Consider the following 16,816-nt stretch of genomic DNA (forward strand, 5'->3'; position numbering starts at 1 on the left):
CGGGCTCCAGCTCAGGCTCAGCCTTGTCCTCACTGTGTAGTCTCAGGCAAACCACCCAACCTCTCCAAGTCTCAGTTTGTCAGTAACAAATGTGGGTAATTCCACTTTCCTCAAAGGGCGACTGGCGGAACCAAATCACCATCACGGATCCCTCGAAGCTAAAATGTTCACACTGAAATCAATCTCCCCAGCCCAAGCCTGACCCTGGCTCCTGAGCAAATAGTTCCTCCTCAGGAAACAGGGCCACACACAGTCACTCATGCCAGAAACCTGAGTTATTTTTGACACCCCCTCAAATCTAACCAACCGCCAATTCCTACTGATATTACCTACTATTATTTTTGGAATCCACTTACTTTTGCCCCTTCCTGTCACACGCTGTTGGAAGACACCTCTCACCTAGAACAACTGGTCTCCTCACATCTCCTCCAGCCTCCACTCCTTTAGAATTCACCCATTCTCTACACACAGTCAGGGGGGTTTCTTCAAAAGATAATTTAGAACACACATCACCCTTCCGTGGTTTCCCGCTGTCCTTGTATAAAGTTCCAAATCCTCTGCATGGCCTGGCAGGTTCTCATCTCTTGTGCTTCCCCCGCTGCCCCCCACCTTGCTCACTATACTCCAAACCTAGGGGCCTTCTCTCCCACCTCAGCCAGGCCAACTCACACTCATTCTTCATGGTTCAGCGTAAATGCTTCTTCTCAGCGAAGCTCTCTCCGATACCCAAGAAGCTGAGTCTCCCTTGAAATTTCCCTTTGCAATGTCTAACTCAAGAGTAACTAGTTATTTGGGTGTTTTCCTGATTGTTTAATGTCTACTTTCCTCATTTAATGATAAACATCATTGTCTCTTATTCTCTAGAGCACGCAGCAGCTCCAGAACACAGTACATAGTGGACATTCAAATAAATACGTGTTGAAAGATGAAATCAGATAATACACACAAAAGAACTTTACAGACATCAAAATATCGTAAGCACATACTTACCATCAAAAGTGTTCTGAGTAACCTCCACAACGCATGTATGGTAGGGTTAAAGCCACAGTTTCACAGTTTTAACAAAGGCTAAATGAAGTAGGAAGGTGTTAGCCTCTCCGTGCACTTACAGCAGGGAGTGACATCAACCTGGCTGTAAGAACTGGTTAAGCTCCTAAAGTCTTCCATCTCTCAGATCTCTAGAATCCAATTCTGTGCACAAAGCAGCGAAGCATTCACTAAACAAGAAAATGCATGTCAGGATGTGCTGGTAACTACAGAGTAGATCTGGTTGAGGGGAATGGCCAAAGGAGGAATCAGAGAGGAGACATTTAACCAGAGCCTGGGGAAGGGTGGAAGTCTGACGGGAAGCTGTGCTGTGCAAGGACATGCTAGGGGGAGGAAACAGCATAAGCAGAGGCACAGAAGGAGGTCAAGAACACAGCGAATTTGGTGAGGCTGTCAGTGCATCACAGGGGAGAAAAGAGGAAAGGGCCAGACAAGAGGAGTGAACAAGAGATAAAACTGAAAAGACATGGGTTCTCGTCCTGGTTCTGCCACTTAACAGCTGGTGGACATTAGGAAACTCTCTCAAACTCACTGAGTCTCAGTTTCTCCACCTAAAAAATGTGGATAACTCACCTGCCCTGCTCTACCTATCTCATAGAGCTGCTGTGAGAATTAAATGAGATAGGGTATATCAAAGGTTTTCAAAACTGAAACAACATATTCATGTTAGGAAGTACAAGGACAGAGGAAAAGGTTAGGGTAGGTTATGGATTTTATTCTTTACAGAGGGGAGCTGTTGAAGGTTTTCTAGAAGGGAGTAACAGGAGCAGATCTAGTTCCTTAAAAAAGTAAAAATAGAACTACCATACGACCCAGCAATCCCACTACTGGGCATATACCCTGAGAAAACCATAATTCTAAAAGAGTCATGTACCACAATGTTCACTGCAGCTCTATTTACAATAGCCAGGACATGGAAACAACCGAAGTGTCCATCGACAGATGAATAGATAAAGAAGATGTGGCACATATATACAATGCAATATTTCTCAGCCATAAAAAGAAACGAAATTATTTGTAGTGAGGTGGATGGACCTAGAATCTATCATACAGAGTGAAGTAAGTCAGAAACAGAAAAACAAATACCGTATGCTAACACATATATATATGGAATCTAAAAAAAAAGGTCATGAAGAACCTAGGGGCAAGACGGGAATAAAGACGCAGACCTACTAGAGAATGGACTTGAGGATACGGGGAGGGCGAAGGGTAAGCTGGGACAAAGAGAGAGTGGCATGGACATATATACACTACCAAATGTAAAATAGATAGCTAGTGGGAAGCAGCCACATAGCACAGGGAGATCAGCTCGATGCTCTGTGACCACCTAGAGGGGTGGGATAGGGCAGGTGGGAAGGAGGGATATGCAAGAGGGAAGAGATATGGGGATATATGTATACGTATAGCTGATTCACTTTGTTATAAAGCAGAAACTAACACACCATTGCAAAGCAATTATACTCCAATAAAGACGTTTAAAAAAAAAAAGACAGGTCTGACTGCAGTGAGTAGAGTGGACAAGAAGAGATTAAGGCTGGAGGCCCAGAGAACAGGTGGGGCAGAGATGATGTGTACCTGAATGAGAGCCCAGCTGCTGGGATATAATAGCAAAGGCAGGAGAGAGAGAGACCACTGAGAGTGGCTGCTGGAGGCCGACATGAGGAGTACCTTCTGGCCCTGCACTATGTAACAGGGAAGCCGCAGAGCACCCGAAATGTGACTAGTCTGAACTGAGACACTGTCAGTACAAAATACACACAAGATTTCAGAGACTAAGTACAAAAAAAAAGAATGTAAAATATTAATAATTCTTATATCGATTACACGTTGAAATAACATATTTTGAATATATTGAGTTAAATGAAATACACATTAAAATTAATTCACCTGTTTCTCTTTACTATTTCTAATGTGGCTACTAGAAAATTTTCAGTTACACTCGAGGCTTGCACTCTATTTCTATTGGACAGCACTGGTCTGGCCTCCTCTGGCCACAGCTGTACTGCACTGTGCCTTCTCTCCCATGGCAGGGCCTCGTGCCCTTCAGACCAGTCAAAGGAAGTTAGAAATCTGCCCAGAGTCACTCCTCCCACGCTCCTTTGTTTCCCACAGCACCTGCTACACGTTTCTGCCAAAGCACTTCGTACGTGGGCACCGATCTTTCTCCCTTGTTTGCTGGACTGTGAGCCCATGAGGGTGCGCCACAGCATCTCTGGAGCCCCAGTGAGGAAGCAGTGAGCCCTGCTCTGGGGGCGGCCGTCTGCAGTGCTAAGCAGAGAACAACGCCACACGACCCTGGCTGTGCATCCTTCTCTTCACTCAGAACCACTAGCCTCCCAGGCTCTACCAGCACAGGTATAGATGCACATCTGATGTCTACAAGTTGTCACACATCCCTCAGGAAAAGCTCAACGCTCAGGCTATGCCCAGGAATTCAAACTGATATTGAGGAGCGGCGTGGGGGAGTGTGGAGTTAGAACGGGCGTGTGTCCTGGCTCTGTCTCTGATCATTTGTGTGACCGAGGCAAAGTTGCTCTCTGTGATCCTCAGTTTTCTCATCCACAAAACTGGAATACTAGCTACCTGTCCTGCAGGGCTGTTGTAAGAACTGGTGTAATGTAAGTGAAGTCTCTAGCACAATGTCTGGCACAGAGCAATGCTCAAAAAATGATTGCTATTCTTGTTATTTATGAGACCCTAAGTCAAACATAATTAGTAAGCTACTGCTAAAGCCATCATATCCTGCCTCACAGCACAAAATAAACAAATTTTGAGTTATCTAATACAGACGCAACCATCTCACCGATCTCCTCGGAAGCAAATGACCTATTGCTGTTATATCAGTTGACATTCATTTGCTTTTGTCTAAGTATCCTCCAAACTGCTACCTTTGATAAAAATAATGTGCTTCAGGACGGAAAGAGGAGACCAGGAGGCCTGGATACCAGTGCTAATGCTGCCATTCACTAGCTGTGTAATTCCGTGTGTGTGTGTGTGTGTGTGTGTGTGTGTGTGTGTGTGTGTGGTTTGGGGGTGTGGCGGTGCACACAGAAAGGGAAATCATGGAGATCATGGAGGCTGCCATAGCAGCAGGGAGGGAACAGGCCAAAGTGGTGAGAGGGCAGGACTGACAGTCTAGACATCTGGGTTCTAGACCAAATCTGCCCCTATTTTTTTGTTTACCCTTGAAAAAGGAGAAGAAAATTATATAGAACAAGCACCTAATATGTTACAGGCATTCATTTAATCCTCACAATAACCTGGTGAGGTAGACATTGTTATTTTCCTTAACAGATGAGAAAATGAGATTCAGAGAAGTTAAATAGTTTGCCCAAGAACACAGAGGTGCTAAATGATAGAGACAGGAACATGAGCTTAAGTTGGCCTGACCAAAGTCCAGTCTTCCCCTCTCAGCACCTTGACTTCCTCTCCTGCAGTGAAGGGGCTGGACCACATTATCTCTCGTCCTTTCTCACACTAACGTTGCATGATTCTTTGTCCCTCACCATGTTTCTCTGGCATATCAGGTCTTTGCACCCAGAGGGGGCTCAGGTAGAACTAAATTCATTCGACTGGGAGAAAACAGTCGACATCCTCACCAACAATCATCTAGAAGCACTTCAAGGTCTGCACTGGTAATAAGGCCCACAAGATGGCTAAGAATATTTTTATTCATTTCCCAGTTTTCACAAAAGCAAAGGAACAAGAAGCAAAGCCTAGAATTCACAAGGTAAAGAATAAGCGTCTGTCATAAGGCCCAAGGCTTAGGAGGGTGGAGTGGAGAGGGCCTCCATCTATGGAAGGAGGTTTCTTCCTTGCCTACATCATGCCCACTGTGTGACAGTGGACAAGCCACATAACACCTCTAAGTGTCAGCTTTCGTGCTGGTAAAACAGGAAGATCACGCTTTGCACTTCTCACAGGGCACTGTGATAACTAAATTATTTGTAAACCAAAAATCACTCTACAGGTATATCTTGTTTTACCTAAAGTTTTCCTGGAAAGATAAGTAAACGTGTCCTGAAGTGAACCCTCCGGAAGGTGATGATACTAATTTAAAAACAAACTTTCAAAAGACTGGGTTTTCTTAAAGCAAGGCATACCTTGCTTTCTACTCCATAAAAATAGAATTGTTATTCGAGTCAGTTTTTTATTGTTGGCACAAATAAAGGACAAACCAGAAAACAAATAACCCAGAATAACAGCCAATCCAAGAAGTCTCCATTTTGCTTTAAAAAAGTTTTGTCGTTTGTCTCAGAAGATTCACCTTTTTGCTTTACTTTGTTAAGGTGGATTTTAAATTAGTGGTTTCAATTCCCTGAGTTCATAACACAATCATTAGGAAAGTACTTGGTGGCAGAAGAAAGCTAGTCTTCAATTTTAAAACTGCCGAGGTTAAACCATAAAATGAGTGACTAGCAGAGGTAACTTGAGTTGACGTGCGTTGACAGTAGCACATCTGCTCTTCTTTGCAATCCCTTTCCTACCTCAGGGAGGTGGTACCCTTTTCTTCAGCTGAGGTAACTGCAGGAAGATGCAAATCTAGTCATAGCATCTAAGCTACCAACTGTAATGGGGGAGGGGACCCAGAACATCACAGGCTGAGCATCCCTACCCTCCACATTCTTAGCTAGTGACTTCAGGAAGCCCTGCCGGAGGCAGAGAGAAGAAAGAAGGGTGGGGGTGGGGGCTTCTTCTCCAGCCTGCAACAGGCTCCCTACAAATTCCTGTTCTATCCTCCTAAAAACTGCCCGGAAACTCCCCTCTTTCTGGAAGCCTTCCTCAGTTAACTCTCTAATGATGACCACTCCTATTCTTTGCATCCTGCTAGCCCTTAAGCATTTGACTTGTGCTATAAACACATATATCCTTGCCTCCATATTACTTTAAAAGGGAACTCAAGTATTCTGTGTTTTGTCTAATAAAATACTTGTTCTGAAGGAAGGACTCACTCTCTTCTATTTTTGTGTCTCGTTAGCACCTGCATCTCCAGCCACCTAACCTGGGCCCCCCAACCAATAACCTGAGCTCTACAAGGGGTACTTTACAGACATAGTTGGTAGGAAGCTGACAGAAAGCCAGCCAGAGAACATGTGAGTCAACTTCCCTAGTAGCCAGATCCCCGTAGCTCTCGTCGCAGTTTCATCGCCAAGTGATCCACTTTGGACCTCTCTGACCTTTACTCCCTCCCCTCATGTTGACTGATGGGACCGGGACTGCTGGACCAGCCACTGTTATTAAAACATAAACTTGGCCTAAGACAACTCCAAGCAACAACTCAGGTATATGCCTGCCTGAAAGGAGGCAGAATGGGCAGACCACAAACCAGAACACTCCACTGGCTCTGCCTAGCTGGGTACTTCTCGAGTCTGCTGATCTAGCTCATACACGCAAAGAGAGGAAACCAGCTGCTGCCTTCTCTGTTGGGGGAGATGCCAGGCCATTTTGTGGGAAGACAAGGGTTTTTAGAGCAATGGCTGTTAACCACTTCCAGCAAGTGCTGCTGCCTCTTATACCCTTTCCTACTGAATGAAACCTTTCATACTGGGGTGGGGTGGGGGGCTGCACAACAGTGGAAGAGATATTAAGAACACAAAAATTAGGGAGTTCCCCGGTGGTCCAATGGTTAGGGCTCGGCGCTTTCAATGCCGTGGCCCAGGTTCAATCCCTGGTTGGGGAACTAAGATCCTGCAAGCTTCACAGCACGGTCCAAAAAAAAAAAAAAAAAAAAACGACAAAAATCACTGGCGCTGGGAAATGTAACTATAACCCCCTGTGTAGGTGAATAGAAATGATAAGCATTTGTTCTACACAGCTACATTTGAGAGCACATAATTTGACTCAGTTTACTATCAGGCAGCACAGGGTAGTTTAAATAAAGTATCCTGGGGGCCTGAAGCTCTGGATTATAATCGTACTTCTAGGCCTTCGTTTCCTTGTGAGCAAAGAGTGTGGTGGCATGCGCATGTGGAGGGAGTGACGTGGAGAGGAATGGATGAACCAGATGGTTCCCTAAAGCGCCTTTCCAGGGGCCTGGAAAACATACTCTTTATTCTATCCAGGCACAAATCATATTATAATGAAGTTTTATTATGTCAACAAGAGACCACCTTGAGCAGGGCAGTAACAGTACTTCAACTTGGAAATCGCCAGTCTCCAAAACATAATCTTTAGGAATCCAACCTGGATTGACCAGGAGAGAAACAATGGCAACTGAGAACTAGTGTTGATTTTATCCATGCACGTAGTATATACTCAATGAAAATGTGTTGAACGGTGAATGACCGACCTTGAAATTCTAACTCTTCCCAAACTCCAGTGCTCCAAATAGCTTACCCTTGTCCTTTGGCCCAGTCTTCCATGGCTGAAGGCAAGTATTACCTGCTCGAGGAAGCTTTCTCATTAACTAGTGAAACTTCTCCAATGACCGTTTTACTATTTACTAAATTCATTTCTGCTGCATTTTGAGTCCATCTATCACTTAGCACTTGATTGTTTTCAAATTTTTTCATCCATATTGATCATGTCTCCCTCCAAATAGATAATAAACTTAAGAGCAGAAATCCTGTTATATTCCTTGTTGACAGAGCACACAGTAACGAGCACAGTGCAACCATGTACTCTTAGTAAATACTAATTGTGAGGTAACTGATTGATAGATGAGATACCAGTGATGACTACAATGATGAGAGCTAGAATGTTTCTCAAGCACTTACTGAGACAAGACAGTATGATTAAGAGTGTAGGCTCCTGAGCTCCTCTCTCAGATGTAAATGTTGGTCCTGCCACTTATTAGCTACGTGACCTGACAAGTTACTTAACCTCTCTGTGCCTCATCCTTAAAATGGGGATAGTAATAGTACCCATCTCTTGGAATTGTTGTTAGGACTTAATTATTTAAAACGTCAAACTAAAATGCTTAGGCCAGGGCCTGGTCACAGTAAGAATAATCAATAAATATTAGCCATTCTTTTTTTGTGTGTGGTACGCGGGCCTCTCACTGTTGTGGCCTCTCCCGTTGCGGAGCACAGGCTCCGGACGCGCAGGCTCAGTGGCCATGGCTCACGGGCCCAGCCGCTCCACGGCATGCGGGATCCTCCTGGACTGGGGCACGAACCCGTGTCCCCTGCATCGGCAGGCGGACTCTCAACCACTGCGCCACCAGGGAAGCCCCAGCCATTCTTATTTATTTAATCCTCACAACCACCCTATGAATTGGTACTATTAATGTTGTGGTTTTATAGTCGGAAGCTGAGGCACAGAGAGGTTAAGTAACCTGCTTAATTTCATGCCTCCAGTGAGGGAGATGGAGCTGGTATTTGAATCCAACCAGTTTAACTTCAGAGCCTGTTCTCTGCTAATGCTTTGCTCTCTAGTTCGAGACAGTTTTTACCGCCTATTTTACTTTACCATAGATCCTTTTTTTTTTAACTGAAGTATAGTTGATTTACAATGTTGTGTTAGTTTCTGGTGTACAGTAAAGTGATTCAGATATATATACTGTTTCATGTTCTTTTCCATTATGGTTTATTACAAGATATTGAATATAGTTCCCTGTGCTATACAGTAGGACCTTGTTGTTTATCTATTTTATATATAGTAGTTTGTATCAGCTAATCCCAAACTCCTAATTTATCCTCACCCCGAACCTTGGTAACCATAAGTTTGTTTTTGCCACAGATCCATCCTTAACTTACGTCAGTGTTCTCTTGAAATCTCAGATCACAGATTCAAGATGACAGGGATTGGCTGCTTATTTTTCCATATATGAATTTAGATTCTGCTAACATTTATTAAGCATCTGCTGGGTGGCAGGTGTAGTGCTAAATAGTACTTCATTTGATTCTCAGAACTCTGAACGTAAGTATTTTACAGATGAGGAAGCTACAGTTCAGAGAAGATAAAGGACTTGCCTGAGGTCCCAAGGTTAGTGATGGCTCGTGCCAGGACTGGAACTCAGATTCCCTGTCTCCAAGTCCAATAGCCAGTCCTCATTAAGCCCGGCTGGCTCTGGGTTTTTCCTGGCACAAGCGTAAAACACAGTGCGGATTACCATTTATACTTCTGCTGGCCAAACACACAGGCTTTGCAATCAGATCCCGGGGTTGGTAATCCTGACGCTGACACTGGCTAGGTGACCTCAGGCAAGATATTTAATCTCTCAACCTCAGGTTTTCCCATCTGTAACAGAGGTTAGTAACTACTTTGCTGGATTGTTATGAGATTAAACGGTGCATTCCTTACAGCATTTAGCACAGGGTACACAATAAATACCAAAAATGCATATTACCTTTTACTCTTATCAACACACCATGAGTTGCTCCCTTACATTAGTCTAGCATTTCCTCATGTATTATTTAGGAAGATCCCTGTAAAAAAGACAGATGTTCGGACTTCCCTGGTGGCTCAGTGGTTAAGAATCTGCCTGCCAATGCAGGGGACACGGGTTCAATCCCTGGTCCGGGAAGATCCCACATGCCGCGGAGCAACTAAGCCCGTGCGCCACAACTACTGAGCCTGAGCTCTAGAGCCCGCGAGCCACAACTACTGAGCCCATATGCCACAGCTACTGAAGCCTGCATGCCTAGAGCCCATGCTCCGCAACAAGAGAAGCAACCACAATGAGAAGCCCGCTCACCACAATGAAGAGAAGCCCCCGCACACCACAACCAGAGAAAGCCCGCGCAGCAATGAAGACCCAACAGTGAACACCCAACGCAGGCAAAAATAAATAAATAAATAAATTTATTAAAAAAAAAAAGACAGATGTTCAAATCAAATGACAGATGGGAAAACTAAGGTCTAGAGACATTAAGCCCCTTACCCAAGGTTAGGAACAGAGTTCATCTCCTAACTTTCGGCATACAACTCTTCACCAGATCTGGCTATCTGCCGCCTCTCTAATGTCCAGAATTTCAGAATATACAACCTTTCGTTCAGTTCCAAAGGAGGGCCTTGTAGTCCTAAGACTATCCTAATTGCCCCTTTAGAGCTTTAGGGATTCACCCTGCCCACCCCCCAAGCAAACACGGGTGCTGGGCAAGTTGTTCCAAGTGGAAAATTCAACTCCATCCCAGGCGGAAACCCCAAATCTCTGCTGTTCCAGCAGATTTCCAGGACGTGCTGGCTCCCAGAAACCACAATTACAGGCAAGCTCAAGGCAGAGGAGTAATTACGCCCATACCATCGGCTCAGCAGTCTCTTGGCCTCTCCCTCCAGGGCTGACTCCATCTCTCTACCTCTCCCATCCCCCTCACCCAAATCCCATCTCAACCACTGCTCAGTGCAGAGAGATGCAATGGGAATTTCCATCCTTTCTTTCTTCCAGCCCTGCTCCATTTCCAGAAAACCGAAGAAGGGTGGGGTGAGGGGGGAAAGAAGCCATCTCATGGATATAACTAATGCTGAATGGCAGCAAGGGCTGAAAGTTATTTTCACAGAAAGAGAAGCATTCTTGAGGCCCCTCCCCTCAATCCATCCCCAATTTCCCACAAAGATGACGTCGGGAAGGAATTCTGTGGGTGAGACCCCCAAATGTGAAAATGAAGGGGATCTTGTGGAATAGGAAACAGCAACCTCAATCTCTCCAGACGGAACAATCTTGGCTGGACGCAGAATGAAAAAAAGATGACATCTAGAAGGCCAAAGGGATCTAGAACTCTAACTCTTATCTCTAAGATCCTAGAAAAGTCTTGTAGGAAATCTACTGCTCCCAGAGTGCCTCCTAATCTTGGCTAACAGGAAAGAATGTCAGACCTCGCCTTCTTTTCTAAAATTGCTGCTCTTCTATTCTGAAACATGGGACTGATGTGCCGGTTATCTCAAACTCCAGCACAAGGGTACTTTATGTAGTACCTTCCTTCTCCCTTCTGTTGTCACCGTCCATCGTTTGGGTGGTGGATTTGCTCAGCTTAGCTCTGATGATTGCTCTGGATACACCATTACAGAACAGAATGCTGTCCCCTACTGCTGCCAGTGGTCTCAGGGCTGTCCCTACTTCCTGCCCCCACAATGCTGAAGGCTTTCACTGGGTCTGAGTACCCTAGAATCACCTCCAGGAACTCTCAGGAGGTGAAGTGAATGTGGCATAGGGCAGAGGATAGGGATGGGGTGGTATCCCAAATAGGGAGTGGACCTCAACATCCTAGAGGGCTTTTGAACAGTTATGGCTCAGAGGCCAGAAATGAAGGTTGTCAGGGCAGTTTCTTGAGGCCAGTCCAGAGCCCTCACAATTGTGGTTGACAGAGCAAACCGAGAAAAGCCCCAAAGCAGACCGGTACTGACCCAATTCCACCCATCAAAACCGTACTTAAAACATATTAATCCTGGGACTTCCCTGGTGGTGCGGTGGTTAAGAATCTGCCTGCCAATGCAGGGGACGTGGGTTCGATCCCTGGTCCGGGAAGATTCCACATGCTGCAGAGCAACTAAGCTCATGCGCCACAACTACTGAGCCTGCATTCTAGAGCCGATGAGCCGCAACTACTGAAGCCCACGCGCCTTACAGCCTGTGCTCTGCAATGAGAAGCCACTGCAATGAGAAGCCCGTGCACCGCAATGAAGAGTAGCCCCCGCTCGCCGCAACTAGAGAAAGCCCACGCACAGCAACGAAGACCCAATGCAGCCAATAAATAAATATGTTTAAAAAAGAAAACATATTAATCCCAAGAAGCTTTCCTTGATTTGCTCCTAACCAACCTCTCCCCTTTGGCAGGCGTAACCTAAGCCTTCATAAATTCACTCTGTATTATTGGTTAGTTACTTACAACAACCTCAGTGAAAAACAAACAGCCATTCAAACCATTTATTTCAAGTTATATTTGTCATATCCAGCATGACCAAAGACGAACACCTCTGTGGAACTCACTCCACGAAGACCTCATTTGTGCATTAAATGACACTTGTTTTGACACTCTTTTTCTAAGTATTCTTCAATCAATATACTTCCACATCTCTGGTTTCCCCAACTAAGCTGTAAATTCCTTAAGAGGAAAGGATGTGTCTTCCACTTTTGAAATATCTTTGTATTCTCTCCCCTCTGTCAGCCACCTGGATAAAATAGGTGGGTTTTTTTGTACAAGCACACGCGTACACACACACACAGCATCCACTACAAAATATAGGATTCTACAAAGCACTGCTTGATCCACTTGTTCGACAAGCCAGCTGACAAATGGCCACTGACACAAGTCACAAATCTAAGGGACCAGATAGCCAAAGAAAAACTAGAGATATTCAAGATGGAGCTACACAACCACACGGGCTAAGAATCAGAGGGTTGGATTAATTAGATGACTACCAAGATTCCTTCCAATCCTGAGGCTGATTCTGATTTGAAGACAGAGTGGGACTGAGGGAGGGAGGTGGGGGGGCAAGGATGCATCCCATCAAAAGCACTATAACCACAGGATAGAATTTAGTCTCTCTGTCACTCTTTGCAGGGCTTAGAAAAAAAGGGTTCTGAGGGCAAAAAGTGGACACCTCAAACAGTGATCCTGTTTGCCCTCTGGTGCAGAAGTCTGCTTTGGAATGGGACTCAGTGCTCTGGTTCTTGGAAACACAGTGGAAGTCGGGAGGCACTTGGACAGGGGTCAGGTCAGAAAGGCAGTGAAGATGGCAGTGACCGATGAATGGTTTCACCACCTGCTGGCACCTCCTTCCCTGGATCATGCTGAACCTTTAATGATCTGACTGATATGTGAAACCATCCCCATAATCCACTAACTGTAAATGTGCCAAGGGCCAGAGCCAGAAGATGAAGTGGCAGCCACAGACCTGTAGGATGAGGCCTATGCCACAGGCCTAGTGAGGTGCAGGGACAGCCTGGCTGAGATTAGCAGCCCTTTAAATCCTAACTGACTCGTGTTAGAATTTCTCCCCTATAAGGTCCTGTGCGCTCAGGCAGCAGTGAGGGGGAGACAGGAGAGAGGCCAAGATGTGACTTACTCTGTGAGGAAAGGAGAGAGCTCCTCACCTTGTGTTGGCCTGTTCTCTGCACGCATCACAGGGCACGGTGAGAATGAGAGGATGGAAAGGAATACAAGGCAGACGGGAAGAGTCAGAGATGGAATAAATGCAGATGTGAGATGAACAAAGTGAAGCAGGGGAGGAAGTAGGGAAGTTACAAAAGAAAGGGGAGAGTAAAGCAAGAGCATGGCAGGATGAAAGGGTGTGGGATCAAGGGCTGTGTGGAAAGCCGTGGAGAAAGGAGAGGGGAAATCAGGGCAGAAGAGAAAAAGCATTCAAAGGGGAGAGAAGGGAGTTGTAGAACTATTTAAACATCAAACTAGCTCAGGAGCTGGTACAGATTCTAAGGCAGCCAGATTCTCCCAGACTGTGACAGCAGGGGTGTTAGATGGAACTCATTACAGTCTTTGGGTTGAGATTTACAAAAGGGCTGTGAAATCATTAATTAACGCAGAGTGTCTGGCAGAGAACAGAATGACGCGGTGGTGGGGAGAAGGATTAGTGGAGAGAGAAGTGGGTAGTTGGCAAACAAGAACCAGGTTTGCTGCAGGATTTCTGGATTACAGAGCTTTCCCTAGCAAGGTCTCAGTTTCCAATCTGGCTGTGCAAAATTAAACACACTCTCTTCCAGGTTCAAGATGGCACAGTAGAAAGGCATGCTCTCACACCCTCTTTCGAGAACACCAGAATCACAACTAACTACTGAACAATCATCGACAGGAAGACACTCGAACTCACCAAAAATGATACCCCACATCCAAAGACAAAGGAGAAGCCGCAATGAGACAGTAGGAGGGGCGCAATCACAATAAAATCAAATCCCATAACTGCTGGGTGGGTGACTCACAAACTGGAGAACACTTTTACCGCAGGAGTCCACCCACTGGAGTGAAGGTTCTGAGCCCCACGTCAGGCTTCCGAACCTGGGGGTCTGGCAACGGGAGGAGGAATTCCTAGAGAATCAGACTTTGAAGGCTAGCGGGATTTGATTGCAGGACTTCAACAGGACTGGGGGAAACAGAGACTCCACTCTTGGAGGGCACACACAAAGTAGTATGCACATCAGGACCCAAGGGAAGGAGCAGTGACCCCACAGGAGACTGAACCAGACCTACCTGCTAGTGTTGGAGGGAGGCGGGGGGTAGCTGTGCCTCACCGTGAGGACAAGGACACTGGCAGCAGAAGTTCTGGGAAGTACTCCTTGGCGTGAGCCCTCCCAGAGTCCACCATTAGCTCCACCAAAGAGCCCGGCTAGGCTCCAGTGTTGGGTCGCCTCAGGCCAAACAACCAACTGGGAGGGAACCCAGTCCCACCCATCAGCAGACAAGCGGATTAAAGTTTTACTGAGCTCTGCCCACCAGAGCAACAGCCAGCTCTACCCACCACCAGTCCCTCCCATCAGGGAACTTGCACAAGCCTCTTAGATAGCCTCATCCACCAGAGGGCAGACAGCAGAAGCAAGAAGAACTACAATCCTGCAGCCTGTGGAACAAAAACCACATTCACAGAAAGACAGACAAGATGAAAAGGCAGAGGGCTATGTACCAGATGAAGGAACAAGATAAAACCCCAGAAAAACAACTAAATGAAACGGAGATAGGCAACCTTCCAGAAAGAGAATTCAGAATAATGATAGTCAAGATGATCCAGGACCTCAGAAAAAGAATGGAGGCAAAGATTGAGAAGGTGCAAGAAATGTTTAACAAAGATATAGAAGAATTAAAGAACAAACAGAGGTGAACAATATAATAACGGAAATGAAAAATATACTAGAAGAAATCAACAAAAGAACAGCTGAGGCAGAAGAATGGATAAGTGACCTGGAAGACAGAATGGTGGAATTCACTGCTGCAGAACAGAATAAAGAAAAAAGAATGAAAAGAAATGAAGACAGCCTAAGAGATCTCTGGGACAACATTAAATGCAACAACATTCACATTATAGGGGTCCCAGAAGGAGAAGAGAGAGAGAAAGGACCAGAGAAAATATTTCAAGAGATTATAGTCGAAAACTTCCCTAACATGGGAAAGGAAGTAGCCACCCAAGTCCAGGAAGCACAGAGAGTCCCCTACAGGATACACCCAAGGAGAAACATGCCGAGACACATAGTAATCAAACTGGTAAAAATTAAAGACAAAGAAAAATTATTGAAAGCAGCAAGGGAAAAACTACAAATAACACACAAGGGAACTCCCATAAGGTTAACAGCTGATTTCTCAGCAGAAACTCTACAAGCCAGAAGGGAGTGGCATGATATACTTAAGGTGATGAAAGGGAAGAACATACAACGAAGATTACTTTACCCAGCAAGGATCTCATTCAGATTCTACTGAGAAATCAAAAGCTTTACAGACAAGCAAAACTAAGAGAATTCAGCACCACCAAACCAGCTCTACAACAATGCTAAAGGAACTTCTCTAAGTGGGAAACACAAGAGAAGGAAAGGACCTACAAAAACAAACCCAAAACAATTAAGAAAATGGTCATAGGAACATACATATCAATAATTACCTTAAATGTGAATGGATTAAATGCTCCAACCAAAAGACACAGGCTTGCTGAATGGATACAAAAGCAAGACCCATATATATGCTGTCTACAAGAGACCCACTTCAGACCTAGGGACACATACAGACTGAAAGTGAGGGAATGGAAAAAGATATTCCATGCAAATGGAAATCAAAAGAAAGCTGGAGTAGCAATACTCATATCAGATAAAATAGACTTTAAAATAAAGAATGTTACAAGAGACAAGGAAGGACACTACATAATGATCAAGGGGTCAATCCAAGAAGAAGATAAAACAATTATAAATATATATGCACCCAACATAGGAGCACCTCAATACATAAGGCAACTGCTAACAGCTCTAAAAGAGGAAATCAACAGTGACACAATAATAATGGGGGACTTTAACACCTCACTTACACCAATGGACAGATCATCCAAACAGAAAGTTAATAAGGAAATACAAGCTTTAAATGACACAATAGACCAGACAGATTTAATTGATATTTACAGGCTATTCCATCCAAAAACAGCAGATTATACTTTCTTCTCAACTGCGAACGGAACATTCTCCAGGATAGATCGTATCTTGGGTCACAAATCAAGGCTCAGTAAATTTAAGAAAACTGAAATCATATCAAGCATCAAGCACCACAATGCTATGATATTAGAAATCAATTACAGGGGAAAAAACATAAAAAACACAAACACATAGAGGCTAAACAATACGTTACTAAATAACGAAGAGATCACTGAAGAAATCAAAGAGGAAATGAAAAAATACCTAGAGACAAATGACAATGAAAACACAATGATCCAAAACCTATGGGATGCAGCAAAAGCAGTTCTAAGAGGAAAGTTTATAGCTATACAAGCCTACCTCAAGAAACAAGAAACATTTCAAATAAACAATCTAACCTTACATCTAAAGGACCTAGAGAAATTAGAACAAACAAAACCCAAAGATAGCAGAAGGAAAGAAATCATAAAGTTCAGAGCAGAAATAAATGAAATAGAAACAAAGAAAACAATAGCAAAGATCAATAAAACTAAAAGCTGGTTCTTTGAGAAGATAAACAAAATTGAAAAAGCATTAGCCAGACTGATCAAGAAAAAGAGGGAGAGGACTCAAATCAATAAAATTAGAAATGAAAAAGGAGAAGTTACAACAGACACCGCAGAAATACAAAGCATCCTAAGAGACTACCACAAGCAACTCTATGCCAGTAAAATGGACAACCTGGAAGAAATGGACAAATTCTTAGAAAGGTATAACCTTCCAAGACTGAACCAG

General features: G+C 44.5%; 1 protein-coding gene and 1 non-coding gene across 9 annotated transcripts in view; one reads left to right on the plus strand and one right to left on the minus strand.

Moving 5' to 3' along the window:
- The window catches only part of ARHGEF11 (Rho guanine nucleotide exchange factor 11), a 111,955-nt gene that overhangs the window by 58,000 nt on the left and 37,139 nt on the right, over positions 1–16,816 (minus strand). The gene's annotated exons all lie outside the window — the stretch shown is intronic.
- TRNAE-UUC (transfer RNA glutamic acid (anticodon UUC)) lies at positions 6,656–6,727 on the plus strand. The gene has a single exon. It is a non-coding gene; the product is annotated as a tRNA-Glu (tRNA).

Source organism: Aethalodelphis obliquidens, unplaced genomic scaffold, assembly GCF_003676395.1.
Source record: "Aethalodelphis obliquidens isolate GAN/ISIS:26980383/991018 unplaced genomic scaffold, ASM367639v1 scaffold90, whole genome shotgun sequence".
Taxonomy (NCBI): domain Eukaryota; kingdom Metazoa; phylum Chordata; class Mammalia; order Artiodactyla; family Delphinidae; genus Aethalodelphis; species Aethalodelphis obliquidens.